Genomic DNA, 4,787 nt, shown 5'->3' on the forward strand with positions numbered 1-4,787 from the left:
TCATTCTGGAGGTGTAATAAAATTCACTGTGTTGGTCTTGCCCAAGCTGATGCATTTGAAATTGGAAATCAATCACATTCATTCATGTTTTTCCTTCTTGAAAAGTGACAACTTCACCAAAAGAAATGACTACCCCGACAGTTACTACTGAAAGCACCACAACAGGTGAGTGAGATTCTGTATGAATACACACCAGTGCACATTCTCCCAGTTCAGGTTTCCCCCTCAGTTGGGTCTTCTGCATGGTTCTGTTGGATCAGTATCGTTTTTCAGTTCATGACCTCTGAACTGAATACTCTTTAATTGGCATCCGTATCCCAACAAAATAAACAGAAATATCACTAAATCGTGGTGGGGGACAAAGCTCGTAATGATTGGGGCATTGGAGTATACAAATACAAAGTGCAAAACATACAATATGAAAGTCACAGAGGGCAACAGCATTTTCCTGCATTCAGGAATACATATCCAGCCAGCATGTGACAGCACCAATAAAAACAGCTGCAATTCTGAAGTTTCTTTTGGAACATTAATCTGAGCAGTTGCTTTCAGTCACAGTGGGTAACCATTTTGGACATGGTTGTGATCATGAAGTTGTAATTGTCTTCAATGTGAAAAGGATGAATTTTGAACAGGAGTAAAACATCCAAACGAGAGATCGGAAAATTTATAAAGCTACAATCAAAGAAAGCAACTTTCACTCCTGATACTCTAGTTTGATTTGGAGAGATTTGTTGTAAAATTCTGAAAATACTGGGAAATAACATGCATTGTTTCATTCTTATTCAGAAGTGACATTTTCACCAAAAGGAACAACCACCACAACAGTTATTGCTGAAACCACCACAAAGGGTGAGTGAGATCCTCTATGAATAAACCTCAGTGAGTCTGTTCACTTTCCACCAATTCAGATTTCCACCAACGATCATCTGTTTAGCCATTCTTGAAAACACTGTCTATTGGTTGAATGTTTTAAAACATTGATCACATTACAATGCAGTGTTCCATTTGAGAAACACACAGTAAAACAGTCTAATGACAAACCACTGCAGTCATAGGTAGATTTTGAAGTGGTCGTACAATGATGTTTGCTCTTGTTCTCCCAAAGGACTCACAGCAACATCAAAACCAAGTACACCCACATCCACAACCCAATCCACATCAGGTCAGTGATGGCTTCTTTTGATAACCATTTGTAGAATCATGAACATTAATCAATGTTTCCCAGTTCCCAGAGCTCAGTGGGACATGATACTACTGTCCGCAGATAGTTTTCCCAGACCTCGCAGAGAGTTGAATTATGCTCGAACAGAGTGTAAGCAAGAGGAGAATTGTTATGTTTCATTTTTGTAAATGTCTCTGCTTATTTGAGACAGTGCTCAATTCCCAAAATTTGCTGATCAGTTTTGAAACAGTTTTGAAACATTTAAAACAAATGAACAATGTACATTTCAAGATGCTAATTGTCAGAATCTTAAAGATGCAATGTATGTTCTTGTGAAAGAATGATTCTGTTGCCTTTTTGGGTTGCTTTTACATTTCCTGTTGTGTTTGTCATGAAATGTTTTCTTCTTCTTTACTAATGTAATTAAACCCTTACTTGGTTATTCACTTCAATATTCTCTTTCAAAATGGAACATTTTAATTGCTTTTGTAAAATGTCCTTCACCTTACCTAAATCTCCAGATCCATTTAAAGAAACTCTTATTGAATTTCTCAGTGCTGCAGCATTTGAAATCAGGAATCTGTCATTTTGATTATTTCCCTTCTCTTCTTCAGAGGTGACTGCGACACCAAAGGAAACAACAGGCACAACAGTTATTGCTGCAACCACTACAACAGGTAACTATTGTCTTCTTCCAGTATAATCCAGCAATTCTCTTCACACAACAATATCACCTTCTCTAGAAATACCAGAGAAATGATCCGACTTGAAACTCTTTGACAATAAGATTATGTTATGAGGCATTAATTGGATTTTTTTTTTAACTTCAGAAAAACTCACTACAACAGTGAAGCCAACACCAACAGGATCCACAACCAGTATCAAACCGGGTGAGTGAAACAATAGAAATTCACAAAAATGAATAAGTCTTTAGGTTGAATTGTAGCGCATTTCACGATTCCTCCAATTTTTCATTAGAGCTGACGACAACAGTGAAAGAAATTACAGCTGGCTCCACACCAGGTCAGTAATGGCTTTGATCTGTGTACAAAATCAAGATCAAAACCTATTTTGTTGCCATAAAATCCAGGCAAAGCTAAGCTGATACTTAATTCCTCATATATAATGCATCCAATCTTAATAACGTGAGTGAGTTGAGAAAATAATAACTTGTATTAAGCTCAATCAGCGTCATGAGGTCTCATGTACATGAGGACAAATGTGGTGACCATGGTTATGGACGCCTGCACAATTATCGGAACTTGTCAAAGGATTTCTCTATTGAAAGGATGTGTTCTTTGTTTTCACAAGGTTTCTACTTTGGACCAGTTGCCTGAAGTTATTTGCTGAAAACATGAAAAGTTTTCCACGTGTTCACTTTGACATTCTTTTGCAAACATTTTCAAGTTTTTAATTTAACTGCACCAGTTGAGATGCATCCTTGATTACTCATTCTGTAGGTGTAATAAAATTCACTGTGTTGGTCTTGCCCAAGCTGAGGGATTTGAAATTGGAAATCAATCACATTCATTCATGTTTTTCCTTCTTCAAAAGTGACAACTTCACCAAAAGAAATGACTACCCCGACAGTTACTACTGAAAGCACCACAACAGGTGAGTGAGATTCTGTATGAATACACACCAGTGCACATTCTCCCAGTTCAGGTTTTCCCCTCAGTTGTGCCTGTTGTGTCAGTATGGTGTCTCCGTTCATGACCTCTGAACCTACTAGCTTTAAAGAGAATCTATATTAACAAAATTAACAAATATATCACGAAGTCATAGTGTGGGAAAAAAGCTCGTAATAATTGGGGAATTGGAGTACACAAATACGAAGTGGAATACGTACAATATGAATGGCACAGAGGACAAAAGCATTTCTCCTGCATTCAGGAATACATATTCAGCCAGCACGTGACAGAACCAATAGAAACAGCTGCAATTCTGTATTTTCTGTGGATCATGAATCTGAGCAGTTGATTTCAGTCACATTGGGTAAACATTTTTGACATGGTGGTGACCAAAAATTGTAATTCCCTTCAATGTGAAAGGATCAACTTTGAACAGGAGTAAAATTTTCAAATGAGAGATCTTCAAAATTATAATGATACAATCAAAGATAGCAACTTTCACTCTGAATACTACAGTTTGATTGAGAGAGATCTGTTGTAAAATTCTGAAATTGCTGGGAAATAACATGCATTGTTTCATTCTTATTCAGAAGTGACCTTTTCACCAAAAGGAACAACCACCACAACAGTTATTGCTGAAACCACCACAAAGGGTGAGTGAGATCCTCTATGAATAAACCTCAGTGAGACTGTTCACTTTCCACCAATTCAGATTTCCATCAACGAGCATCTGTTTCAACAATCTTGAAGACACTGTCTATTGGTTGAATGTTTTTAAACATTGATCACATTACAATGCAGTGTTCCATTTGTGAAACACACAGTGAAACAGTCTACTGACAAACCACTGCAGTAATACGAAGATTTTAAAGTGGCCGTACAATGTGTTTGATGTTTGCTCTTGTGCTCTCCAAACGACTCACGGCAACACCAAAACCAAGTACAACCACATCCACAACCCAATCCACATCAGGTCAGTGATGGCTGCATTAGATAACCAGTTGTAGAATCATGAACATTAATCATTGTTTCCCAGTTCCCAGAGCTCAGTGGGACATGATACTACTGTCCACAGATAGTTTTCCCAGACCTTGCAAAGAGTTGAATTATGCTCGAACAGAGTGTAAGCAAGAGGAGAATTGTTATGTTTCATTTTTGTAAATGTCTCTGCTTATTTGAGACAGTGCTCAATTCCCAAAATTTGCTGATCAGTTTTGAAACATTTAAAACAAATGAACAATGTACAATTCAAGAAGCGAATTGTCAGAATCTTAAAGATGCAATGTTTGTTCTTGTGAAAGAATGATTCTGTTGCCTTTTTGGGTTGATTTTACATTTCCTGTTGTTGTGTTTGTCATGAAATGTTTTCTTCTTCTTTACTAATGTAATTAAACCCTTACTTGGTTATTCACTTGAAGATTCTCTTTCAAAAATGGAACATTGATTTTAATTGCTTTGGTAAAATGTACTTCACCTTACCTAAATCTCCAGATCCATTAAAACAAACTCTTATTGAATTTCTCAGTGCTGCAGCATTTGAAATCAGGAATCTGTCATTTTGATTATTTCCCTTCTCTTCTTCAGAGGTGACTGCGACACCAAAGGAAACAACAGGCACAACAGTTATTGCTGCAACCACTCCAACAGGTAACTATTGTCTTCTTCCAGTGTACACCAGCAATTCTCTTCAAACGACAGTGTCACCTTCTCTAGAAATTCCAGAGAAATAAACCGACTTGAAACTTTCTGACAATAAGACAATTTATATGTTATGAGGCATTAATTGGATTTTTCTTTAACTTCAGAAAAATTCACTACAGCAGTGAAGCCAACACCAACAGGATCCACAACCAGTATCAAACCGGGTGAGTGAAATGATAGAAATTTACAAAAATGAAAAAATCTTTAGGTTGTCTTGTAGCGAATTTCACGATTCCTCCAATTTTTCATTAGAGCTCACGACAACAGTGAAGGAAACTACAGCTGGCTCC

General features: G+C 37.1%; 1 long non-coding RNA gene across 1 annotated transcript; it reads left to right on the forward strand.

The window, feature by feature from the left end:
• The first annotated feature begins 3,720 nt into the window (after positions 1 to 3,720).
• On the forward strand, positions 3,721 to 4,787 carry LOC140466658 (uncharacterized). The gene is made up of 4 exons (XR_011955248.1): positions 3,721 to 3,769; positions 4,381 to 4,443; positions 4,602 to 4,661; positions 4,750 to 4,787. It is a non-coding gene; the product is annotated as an uncharacterized lncRNA (long non-coding RNA).

This window comes from Chiloscyllium punctatum, chromosome 44 (genome assembly GCF_047496795.1).
Source record: "Chiloscyllium punctatum isolate Juve2018m chromosome 44, sChiPun1.3, whole genome shotgun sequence".
Lineage (NCBI taxonomy): Eukaryota > Metazoa > Chordata > Chondrichthyes > Orectolobiformes > Hemiscylliidae > Chiloscyllium > Chiloscyllium punctatum.